Below are 12,779 nucleotides of genomic sequence, written 5' to 3' on the forward strand. Positions count from 1 at the left end.
CTCACTAAGTGGTTTAGGATCGGATCATGTGCTTCTAGGATGTTGGATAAGGCAGCGTGTACATCTGAAACACATGTCTTGATGACCACCCTCTCGGATCGAAGAGCTTCCAGCTGTTGTTGAGAATTGGATAGCTGAGTGCTCTTGACCTTTAGGGCGGTTGTTTTGCTCGCCAGAACGTCCATCAAAGAATTCTCGGCTGCGAGATCCTCCTGTAGCTTAGCGAGGCGCGCATCGATGGAGGCACGAAGGGCCGAGTTGTCGTCGCTTATGTTTTGGCGAAGGGTAGCGAACGAAGTCAACTCCGTGGAGACGAACTTGGCCAATTGCTGAACAATCGGTTCCAAAGTTGTCTTTGTGGCGTCGGCGCTTTCCTGTAAGGACTTCAACAGGATGAAAGCGTCAGAGAATAGTTTATCGACTTTTTCGGTCGCCGCCTCACAGGCTCTGGTTGAGGCGTCAATAGCAGTAGTTGCTGAGGCCACCGAATCATGTTGAGCCCGGGAGAAGGCTTCAACAATTTTCTGAAGCACTGCTTCAGAGAGAGAGGACTGCTGGTTGGAAGAGGAGGCGAGAAGTAGGTCAACCTTCTCGTGGAGATCCTTTAGATGCTTCTTTGTCACTGGAGCATCATCCTCCTCGTCACTCAGAACCTGAAACGGACTATAGTAGACCGAAGCAAAGTTCATGTGTTCACCGCCAAGGTAAGGGTTGTCTGCATTAGAGGCATTTTCTGGAGATGGAGGGGGTGGTGAAGCTGGGGGTGTTGTTGTTTTGGTAGGTTCAGTTTGAGTGGGTGTGGGGTTAGTTTTGGGTGGTGGTTGAGTGTGGGTAGGTTCGGTTGTATGGGTTTCGGTTTGTGGTGGTTCGGTTACGGCTGTGGTTTCGGTTACTGGTGGTGTTTCGGTTGCAGTTGTGAAAATGGGTGGTGGTATAGGGAAAGATGTTGGGGGAATAGTGGGGTTTATGGTCGGAATGGAAGTAGGAATGGTTGGAGGAGGTGAAGGAACTGGTGAATTGTGAAGTTCCATCTCTGGGGTAGGTGATCGAGGTGGTGTGTTGCCTCGTTGAGGGGATTCATCTCCTTGAGAGCCGTCAGAACCCGAACTCTCGCCCTCAGAATCACTTGAAGAAGAGGGAATAACAAGCTTGCGCTTCGGTTGTGTCTTCCTCCTCTTCGGCTGTGGGGACTGTGCAGCCTTTGTTTGTTTCCTCTTCTTGGGAGAAGGACCCTTAGGAGCTTTGGGTGCTTGCTTCCCTTTTTCAGCCTTTTTGCCCCTGTTCACCGATGAAAGAAAATTTAGATGCATCTTAGACGATGATCTTCTTGGTATGAAACGTACCAACAGAAGACATTGATGCACCGGCAGCAGTGGGAATGTCAAACTTGTCCATCGCCCACTTTGTAATCAAAATCCAGAATCGGGCCAATGACACCTCAGAGTGTCGTGATGATGAAGAAAGGCTCCGGATGAGCTGTTGCCATAGGACCAACCCATAGTCCAGGTTAATCCCGTTGTAGACCGCGTACATGATCGACAGGAAGAGGCGACTGGCACCGTCAGATCCTGAGCTCCGTTCCGACAAGCCCTTGAAGAGGACTGTAAATAAGCCGTTCCACCGTGGCGGCAGGCAGTACTTTTTGAACTTAGCGACGGAGGTGAGGACCTCCGTGTAACCCATGTTGTAAAACATGTTATACAGATGCCCAACCGGAATCGTCTCCGGATTAATTCTTGATGGGTCAACAGCAAACCCAAGCATGGTGCAGAAACGTTGGCGAGAAACTGATGTCTTGTGGTCTGCAATTTCGAAGAACACCCGTTCGACTGCCTTGTCGTAATAAGCAGTCGCGTAAACCTGCGATAGGGCTACCATTGGCACAGATTCGATTCTTGAGAGAGCTGGAGCGAGTTGGGAGTACTTCAAGCACTCAATAATCGGCGACATGTAGGAATCGTACGCCAAAGGGTTGAGGTCAATCACCAGACATTGTTGTGGACGGATGGGGAGGATTTGTGAAGTAGCATGGATGGAAGAGGATTCAGCCATTGTTGAAGGTATGAAGAAGATGATGAACAGTGAAGCTGTTTGGGAGTATGTGTTCTTTGGAAATTTCGAAGGCAGTAAAGAGGTAAAAGGTGGTGTAGACGGCCTTTTATAGTGGGTGATAGGAGAGAGAAAAATCGTTTCAAATCTTCTATGGAAATACGAAAAGGTTTCCTGAGGGACAGATGGATGACAGTTGAGGCGTGCGATGATCACGTAGGAGAGAGAATGTCAAATTCCTAGGATCACGCCGCCCAACAAGCGCCGTTTCAGAGAGAAAACCGTTTCAATTCCTCACGCGCCTTTAATTGCCAGAGTGATGACGCTTGGATTTCGCACACGCGTCCACAATGTCAGTAAAAGCATGGCCGTTTCAAATTCACACGCGCCCCCTTTTTACCGTCGTTTGAATTTCAATCCTTTTAACTCCCGCCGAGTCAGCAACCTTTCGTCTTATCCTTTTAAACGACATCTTTTGAATTAAATGCCCACGTGGATCGTTTTTTACCACAACTCCATAATTAACCACCAAGTAATAATACAGCCTGTAAAATTTAGTAACGGAATTTTGGAAAATCAAAGATTTCCGTGCAAAGAGTGTAAAAGAAAAAGAAATAAAGCAACTCTTTTAAGGATATTCTGTGATGTCAATAATGACACAAAACTGACAATCCCGGGCACGAATCTCTTCCTTCAAGGTCAAGAGAGACCTTAAAGTGTTAGTGTGGATTCCCGTTGAATTACGATCAAATACTTATTAATAAATGTTGAAAGGCTTCTTTTAATTAGGCTAAATGAGGGTGGCTTTCGCTTTGATTCAGCAATTCTATTCTTGAAGTAAGAAAGAAAGTGAATAGAGTACTTGTGAGACCGGTGTAGCCTGTTGAACAAGTAGGTAGGAATTTATTTTAAATTGGCTTTGAAAATTATAAAATCTCAGAGAAAAAAATAAAAACTGGATCCCAAGGGAAGAAATGTTATGGTGTTTAACAATTTCATAGGAATCACACAAAAGAAAATTTGAGATTTCATTAGGGTACATTCGTCAATCCTTTGGTGAAAACTTGAGCAAATTAATTGTTCACCGTCAATCCATTAGGTGTTGAATTTGGGGTTTCACTCAGCTCGTAGTGACACGAAACTAAGATCATAAACTCAGATGTTGTGTAACCATAAACCTCAGTGGTAATTTCAGAGTGTCTCAAGGGTTACGATGATGACACTAATGTAATGGAGAAGTAAAATGGAGATGGTGTAAGAAAACATAGTACCTCTGCTGCGAAAATAAGGACCAAGCAGGAAACTCTTAACTCATGTGAGAAGAGAGTGAGGTAGCTCACGATTAGAATAAATGTGTTAGCCTTATTGGGAAAACAAGGTTTGTGTATACCAGGTCATGAAGGCTATTATTCAAAATCTTATGAGGCTTGGGACACATACAGCAGCATGCTTCTAGGGACACTTAAGTAATTCATCAATTATACCCCCATAAACGAATGAACATACAAAAAAAATTAAAAAAAAATATTTTTGGAGTTTTTGAGATTTATTAAAGAAATAAAAAAAAAATAAAAAGAATAAAAAGAATAAAAAAAATAAGTAAGAAAAAAAATAAGACTTAAAAAAAACTTTGGAAAAAATATGAAAAACCGAACCCGAACGTTCGGTTGGTTTCGGTTGGGAAAAAGTTGAAAAACCGAACTCGAGCGTTCGGTTGGTTTCGGTTCCAGAAAATTTTGAAAAACCGAACCCGAGTGTTCGGTTGGTTTCGGTTCCAGAAAATTTTGAAAAACCGAACCCGAGCGTTCGGTTGGTTTCGGTTCCAGAAAATTTTGAAAAACCGAACCCGAACCTTCGGTTGGTTTCGGTTCAGGAAAATTTTGAAAAACCGAACCCGAACCTTCGGTTGGTTTCGGTTCAACAAAATTTTGAAAAACCGAATCCGAACCTTCGGTAGGTTTCGGTTTTGGAAAATTTTGAGAAACCAAGGAATTTAGACATGCAATTGGAATATACTTTTAACACAAAGAAAAACAAAATTGTACAAGAAATATACAACAGAGAAAAACTACCTTTGAAGTGATGAGCGAGTCAGATGGTTTAACCGAACCCGAACGTTCGGTTGGTTTCGCTTCTTACGTTTGAGGTGGAGAGGTAGTGTGAGGTACTGACTCTGATTCCATCATACCTAGCCCTTGCAATATTTTATTGAATGATGCTTCAGGAAGAGCTTTGGTAAAGACGTCAGCCAGTTGATCAGTGGTTCTTACGAAGTGAACTTCGACGTTTCCATCTTCCACATGATCTTTGATGAAGTGATACCTCAGTGTTATGTGTTTGGTTTTAGAGTGTTGCACTGGGTTATGACAGATCCTAATTGCACTTTCAGAGTCACAGTATAGTGGGATCTTCTTCATATTGAGTCCATAGTCTCGAAGTTGACTTTGGATCCAAATCACTTGTGATGTGCAGGATGCAGCGGCAATGTATTCCGCTTCGGCAGTAGACAATGACACACACGTTTGTTTCTTGGATTGCCAGCTGACCAACTTCCCGTCAAGGAATTGACAGCCACCAGTTGTCCTTTTTCTGTCGAGTCCACATCCTCCAAGGTCAGCATCAGAATAGGCTTGAACGAAGAAGCCTGAGTTGGATGGATACCATAGACCTAAGGAGGGGGTTCGCTTGAGATAGCATAAGATGTTCTTCACTGCAAGCATGTGAGGTTCGCGTGGGTTTGCCTGAAATCGAGCACAATAACACACAGAAAACATGATATCAGGCCTGCTAGCAGTAAGATACATTAGTGAGCCTATCATTTGACGATAGAGCGTGATATCGACAGCCGGTTTGTCTAGAGATAGGGTAAGCTTGGTGCCGAATGCCATTGGGACTTTGACTTTTGAGTCTCCCATCATGCCAAACTTTGCTAGGAGAGTCTTCGTGTAAGCTTCCTAATTGATAAAGATGCCTTCGGGTCCCTGTCTAATATTTAAACCAAGGAAAAAGTTAATAGGACCCATTGAGCTCATTTCAAATTTAGTCTCCATCAGCTTTCTGAATTCAGCTGTTAAGCTGGGATTCGTGGAGCCAAAGATGATGTCATCGACATAAATTTGAACTATCATAAGGTGGTTACCTTCCTTTTTGCGAAAGAAGGTTGGTTCAACCGAACCTTGTTTGAATTTAGACATCTTTAAAAATTTAGTTAGCGTTTCATACCAGGCTCTCGGAGCTTGTTTGAGGCCGTACACAGCTTTATCCAGAATATAGCAATGGTTTGGATACTTTTCGTTCACGAACCCAGGAGGTTGCTCCACATACACGGTTTCTTCGAGTTCTCCGTTAAGAAATGCACACTTGACGTCCATTTGGAAAACTTCAAAGTTTTTGTGGGCAGCATAAGCAAGAAATATTCTTACAGATTCCAGCCTTGCTACAGGAGCGAAAGTCTCTTCATAATCTATCCCTTCCTCCTGACAGTATCCCTTTACCACCAGATGAGCCTTGTTCCTTATAACATTTCCTTCCTTGTCCATTTTGTTCCTAAAGACCCATTTGAGACCAACAACCGAAGCATCTGGAGGAGTTGGAATAAGGCGCCAGACTTTGTTCCTTTCAAATTCGTTCAGTTCGTCTTGCATTGCTTGAACCCAATCAGAGTGATCGAGGGCAGTATTAACTGTCTTCGGTTCAACTTTTGATACGAATGAGTTAAACATACAAAACTCAACCTTTGAAAATAAGGATGTCTGTTTTGCCTTCAGTTGTGATCGGGTCAGAACCTTTTCAGATACATCACCAACTACTTGAGAGATAGGATGATCTCTGGTCCATTTGGTAAGAGGAGGGTAATTCGGATCAAAGGTTGGGTCTAGTTCAGCATTGATCATTTCTTCTGGCTCAGATTGGCTATCATAATCAAGCGTCATATCATCATGCTCCCCCTCGATTGATGAGCTCTGAGAAGCTGGAGGTTCAGGGGTTTCTTGTGGTGTTGAGCTTTCAGGCATTGAAGCACCTTCGGTTGGAGAAGCACCTTCGGTTGGAGTTGTAGAACTTGGCTCCCCCTCGACATGAGAGTTTGGCTCCCCCTCGACATGAGAGTTTGGCTCCCTCTCGACGTTTGAGCTTGGCTCCCCCTCGAATGAAGTATTGTTGGATGGAGGGTCATCAGTAGTCGATCCTCCTTCATGCATTCTCCTTGCAGCTTCTTCGACAATCTGCTTCATGTGGTCAACTTTGTTGTCTGTTGCACCTGCTTCTGAGAGAGAAGCTTTCTCTGGTTCGTCAAAGAGCTCCAGAAATTTATCGTATAAGTTAGCGATCGAGACTGTGACTTGCCCAGTCTGAGGAAAAATTTCCCCAGCGGTGTCTTCTTTGGCCTGTAGCTTTTTGACATAGCTATCGTCAAAGGTCACATAGTATGTCTCTTCAATTCTTCTTGAACGCTTGTTTAGGACCCTGTATGCCTTGGATGTGAGAGAGTAGCCCAGAAAGATTCCCTCGTCGGCTTTGACATCGAACTTGTTGCGGTGTTGTTTAGAGTTAAAGATGAAACACCGTGAGCCGAACACGTGGAAAAATTTCACATTGGGCTTTCGGTTGTTTAGTATCTCATAAGGTGTGAGCGTGAATCGCTTGTTGAGATAAGACCTGTTCTGTTTAAAACAAGCAGCAGAAATAGCATCAACCCAAAAATAAAGAGGTAAGGAAGCGAAACTTAGGATAGTTCGGGCGGCTTCACACAAAGATCGGTTTCGTCTTTTGACTATTCCGTTCTGTTGAGGTGTGTAGGGAGCTGAGAAGTTGTGACTTATTCCCTTTTCTGCTAGAAACTCTTCAAGCTCCTTGTTCTTGAATTCCAGACCATTATCGCTCCTAATGTTGCGAACGACCTTCTTCAGCTGTACTTCAATCTGCTTGATGAACATTTTCAGCTTATGAGTCGCTTCAGATTTGAGCTTTAAAAAGAACACCCATGTAAATCGTGAAAAGTCATCAACAATAACAAGAATATACTTGCTACCACCGATGCTTTCGACAGATGAAGGACCACACAAATCGATATGAAGTAATTCGAGTGGTTCAACAACTTTTGTGTTAATTACAGAAAGGGTGACTTTGACGACTCTGCTTCCCCCTTTCGCATGCAGCACACAAATGATCTCTGTCGAACTTGAGCAATGGAAGGCCCCTAACATGACTTCCAGTGACAAGTCGGTTAATATCTTTAAAGTTGAGATGAGAGAGTCTTCGGTGCCACAACCAGCTTTCGTCAGATTGAGCTTTTGATAACAGGCATATTGCTGGGTTTCCTTTGATGGGTTTCATGTTTAGAGGAAACATTTCACCCTTTCGCTCCGACTTGAGAATTACTTTCTTTGTCTTTTTCTCAATGATTTCAGAACCTTCATCATCAAATGAGACTTTGAGCCCTGTACCTCCAACAAGCTGAGATACACTGATGAGGTTGTGTTGGAGTCCTTCCACATAAGCCACCTTCCTTATAGTAAAGTCTCCATTTGTTATCATTCCGTATCCCTTTATGGTGCCGAAAGATTTATTGCCAAACTTGACATTGCCACCATTTGCAAGAGATCTGTATTCCCTGAGCTCCTCTTTCCTCCCTGTCATGTGACGCGAGCAGCCACTATCGATGTACCATTCTTCGTCAAACTGCTCGTCACTTATAACCTGCAAAAATTAAGCAGATTTAGGAACCCAAAGTTTCTTGGGTCCACATGAGCTTTTCATGGGAACAGGAACAGTAAGAGAGATGTCAACAAGATATGTTCGTTTTATGAGAGTTGTTTCATCTTTCTTTTTAATAGTAAAAACTTTTATCTTATCAGGATTGGGTGCGTTCGGCTTGGACTCTGGTTTGGATTCATTGATCTTCTGTTTGCCCTTCTGTTCAGCTGATGAATGAGATGTTTGAGAACGAACAGAATTAGCTTTAGAGCAAGATGGAGATGAATTATTGGAAGTAGAAGAATTAGAAGAACTAGAAGGAGTGGGTTTGGATTGAGAGGACTTCTTGGTTGGAGACTCTAGGTGACCCTTTTGCTTTTGATCATTGGAGGGACTGACCTTAGAGTTTTGTTTTCTTTTAACTTCAGAACCGAACCTTTGCGTTCAGTTGGAATTGTTCTTTGAACCGAACCTTTGCTTTCGGTTGAAGTCATTTTCAGAACCGAACCTTTGGTTTCGGTTGGAATTCTCTTGTGGACCGAACCTTGGCTTTCGGTTATTGTTGCTCTCAGGTTTTCCTACAGGATTGTTTTCATACTTCAGATTCTTGTCTTGATGTGAGAAGTATGCATTCTGGGATTGCCAGAATTGTCTCCTTTCAGAGAGATTCTTCCTGTATCTTTGGTTCCTCTCACGCTTCTTGTTCCTCATCTGCTTTGGTTGATGATGAATATTTGCCTTCATTTTCGGTTTTTCCTTGGCTGGTTCCTTTTGAACTGAAGGAGTTTTACTTTGAGCTGAGGGAGTAGAGGGAATGTCTGAAGGAGTTTCACTTTGAGCTGAGGGAGTAGAGGAAACGTCTTCTTTTGCCGAACTTTCATCCTCCTGGGGAATGTCTTTCGTACCACTGGTGCTTGGCTCATCGAAATTATCCGGCTTATTCAAGGGTTCAGGTATGTATCTGCCTTTACTCATCCAGGAGGTTCTTTCAGATAAGCCCACTGTTTCGTTTGCATTATCTATAGGAGCAAACTAGAAGTACTCATCACAGCCATCAGCATTGTCTTCGTTTACAATAGCTGTGAGTTCGGCCGTCTGATGTTCGGTTACTCCAGTGACCTTGTATACTTGGTTTGGAGTGGTCCTGACCTTCTGATACACAACTGCTTTTTCTGTTAAGATCGGGGACTTTTGTTGGGACAATCGGGCGAACTCCACTGAATTTTCAGAAATAAGATTCTTGTGGTTTTCAAGTTCGCTTTTAACAAATTCTGAGCAGTCAACCGTGTCCTCTACAGAAATTTCACTCATGTTGTCGTCTTCGTTAAGCTCAGATGCATTTTCAACATCAATTTTGTTTTCTGAGCTTACGTTGGCGTTTAAAGCGTCAAATTTTTGTATGGTTTCGGTTCTCAGTTTAATTTTATCATTTTCATCCAAAAGATTTTTAAGCATGTCTTTGTGGTCCTTGGATTTAATGAAGGATTCAATTTTGTCCAGTCCATACATGTAGGTTGGATTGACATCATCAGACGATATCACACTCTCACAATTATAGGCTTCAACATTGATTTCATCCTCCTTAAACTCAAGGAAGGGCAAAATCATGCGATGGATCTTTTGGCCTATTTCACAGTCCAAGTGAAGCTGAGTAATATTAGAATATAGACGTTTTGCAATTAAACAAAAAACATTTTGCTGTTTTAACAACTTCAAATTGTCTCTTTGTAAATAAATGTTTTCGTCTTTTATTTTAACTAATTCAGACTCCTTCAACTCGATCCACATCCGCCGCTCCTCACTCTTCGACGACACCCTGCTTAATTGATCAGTTAGGTTAGAATTGGTGACTCGAGTTTGAGTTAAGCTACTATCTAGATGAGAAATTCTTGTATTAACATTTTTTAAGATCTTTCTCATATGAGGATTGTGGCACTTTAAATGAAACAAAAACCGATTGTACCTTCTTTATCAGTTCATCAAGCTCATTGAACTGCTGGCTGAGTAGTTTGGCCATAAAGCACATGTCCTCCTGCACCTTCGGTTCATTGCTTCCACTATCAGTGTTGTATCCCCTCATTTGAGATACATCAGACACCATGAAGCATCTTCCTCCACTGCTCTCCTCCCTTGCCACATAAGCCTTTCCATGAGTAGGCTTCCTCACTTCATCGTCTTCTGAGTCGGTAGACCAAACTTCCGTGCTACCGAACTCGTCATCATTAACCGAACCCTACACAATAAGAGCATTGATAGAAGGGTTAGCGGTAGACTTCTTCTTTCTCAACTCATCCAGCCTCTTCTGCAACACAGCTTCCTCATCCTTTCCATCATCCTTTTCAGCCATCTTCTTAAGGACACAATCCTTAGCATAGTGGTTTTTCCCACCACAGTAGTAACAGCTTACTTCGGAATCGCCATCCACCTTCGGTTCCTTCTTGGGCTCCTCAACCTTCGGTTCATTGTTCACCTTTTCTGAGCTGTAACTCCCCTGCCAGTTTCGGTTTTTATTGTTGGGGAATCTCTTCTTTATGAACCTCTTGGGGTTGGACACCATCATGGCATAATCCTTAGACGTGAGGTCATACTCCTCCAAGTTGAGGTCTTCATCCTCCATCACAGCTTTACTTTTTGATAGGAGGGCCAACGAACCAAGGCTCGAAACGACGTTCTTCTCTTGCAGCACAATCTTCTCTTGGGACTTGAGAATACCCACCAGTTTCGCCAAAGAGTATGATTTAAACTGCTCATGGGCTTTGACTGTAGAAACCACTGCTCTCCATTCAGACCTCAGACCATTTAAGAAAGTAACCTTCTGCTCGATAAGCTTCCTTTCAATATCATGTTTGATCATCTTGCTGAGAAGATGATTGAAGCGATCGAACATCTGGGTCACTGTTTCTTCGGCTCCTTGCCTGAATTCTCCAAACTCAGATAAGAGCAAGGTTTGGATAGAATGTTCAAGATCCTCGTCTGTAGAATACAGTTCGCGAAGTCTATCCCAAACTTCCTTTGCCGTCGTGCATGAGCTGACCAACCTGAATGTGTCGGACTGAAGGGCGAATCTGATCAACCTTAACGCCTTGATATTGCACTGGAATTTGTCCTTTTCATCTTGTGCAATATCCTTCACATCCTTTAGCAGATCATTGTACTCCTTTTGTGTCTTAATAGTCCTGGACGTTGCAGAATGAGAAAACGGTCCATTAATGATGGCTTCCCATATGAGGTACCCATTATCCTCAGATCCAATCACGTAGTCTTCGAAGTGATGCGCCCATACTTCATAGTCATGGGTGTATAAGATTGGAATCTTTGTCGTCGAACCGATGCTGTTGGAAATATTAATAGGATTTGATTGCGTCTCGTCCATTATGATCGAAAAAAAAAACCTGTTCAAAGATCAGACTCGTAATAAAGCAGATTAGGGCAAAACAATAAATATCAAGATACGTCAATAATGAGATGACGGCTCAATAAATATCGATAGTTGCGGAAAAACCCTAATTGAAACCTTTTCACAGAAAAGATGTGTATCGATTACACAGCCTCCTGCTCTGATACCAATTGATGAGATTTAAAAACCTTTAAACTATGAAGATCGATTAGATCTTGAACAAGTAAGTAAATATAAAACTGTAAGAACACGAAAATAAGAACGAGACAAGAGTGAATCAAACGTGTCGAATGATTAAACAAAATCCTCAGAAGAGCTCGATTAGGAACATCAACTGTAGAGGATTGGTAGGTTACAAGAACGATTAAAGAAACCTGTAAATGCTATCGTCATGCTCTAGATAAATCGCTAAAATCGTTACACTCTTGATTGTTAACCTAATATGCATGCAAGCGTATACTTATATATTAAACATAAAGGGCTCTCGGTTGGACAGGCCCAAACCGGAATACAAAATAAATAAACTATCGAGCCCAACGACGCAACACTTCAAAATAATCTTCAGCCCAACACATGCGTTGGATAGTTAGCCTCGTGGGGCTTCAACTATCTCGAGACGTAAGCTATCACACGGCCTCGCTGCATCAGCACTGCTCCCATACCTGTGATCGAGGAGTCACAGTAGACTACGAAATCCTTTACTCCCTCTGGCAGGGTAAGGATCGGTGCCTCGCACAATCTCTGCCTGAGGGTCTCAAACGCTACTTCCTGCTCAGGCCCCCAACGAAACGCCACCGACTTCTTGGTCAGTCGGGTGAGCGGTACTGCTATCTTGGAGAAATCCTAGATGAATCTCCTGTAATACCCCGCCAAGCCTAGGAAGCTCCGAATCTCGGATGGAGACTTCGGGACCTCCAACTGCATTACGGCCTCTATCTTGGCCGGATCTACCAAAATACCCTTCTGGTTGACGAGGTGACCAAGGAATTGCACCTCACGCAACCAGAACTCGCACTTGGAGAACCTCGCGAAAAGTCTCTCCCTCCTCAAAACTTCTAGCACCTCTTTAGGTGTTCCTCATGCTACTGCTGAGTCTTGGACTACACCAAGATATCATTTATGAATACTATCACAGACTGATCCAGCATCGGCCTGCATACGCAATTCATGAGATCCATGAACGCGGCTGGAGCATTGGTGAGCCCAAACGGCATCACCAAAAACTCATAATGATCATACCTAGTCTTGAAAGCAGTCTTCTGCACATCCTCGCCTCTGACCCGCATTTGATGATATCCAGAGTGTAAATCGATCTTGGAGAACTAAGACGCTCCCTGAAGCTGATCAAACAAATCATCTATCCTCGGAAGTGGGTAACGATTCTTCACAGTTACCTTATTCAGCTCCCGGTAATCTATACACATACAGTGCGACCCGTCCTTTTTCTTCACAAACAAAATCGGTGCACCCCAGGGCGAACTGCTCGGCCAGATAAAACCCTTGTCTAACAGCTCTTGCAGCTGCGTAGACAACTCATGCATCTCTGGGGGGCAAGCGATACGGTGCCTTGGCTATCGGAGCTGCACCAGGAATTAGGTCGATCACGAACTCGACCTGCCTCTCAGGAGGTATTCCCGGC

The sequence above is a fragment of the Lactuca serriola genome, chromosome 8, assembly GCF_051521515.1.
Source record: "Lactuca serriola cultivar US96UC23 chromosome 8, Lser_US96UC23_V15, whole genome shotgun sequence".
Classification (NCBI taxonomy): domain Eukaryota; kingdom Viridiplantae; phylum Streptophyta; class Magnoliopsida; order Asterales; family Asteraceae; genus Lactuca; species Lactuca serriola.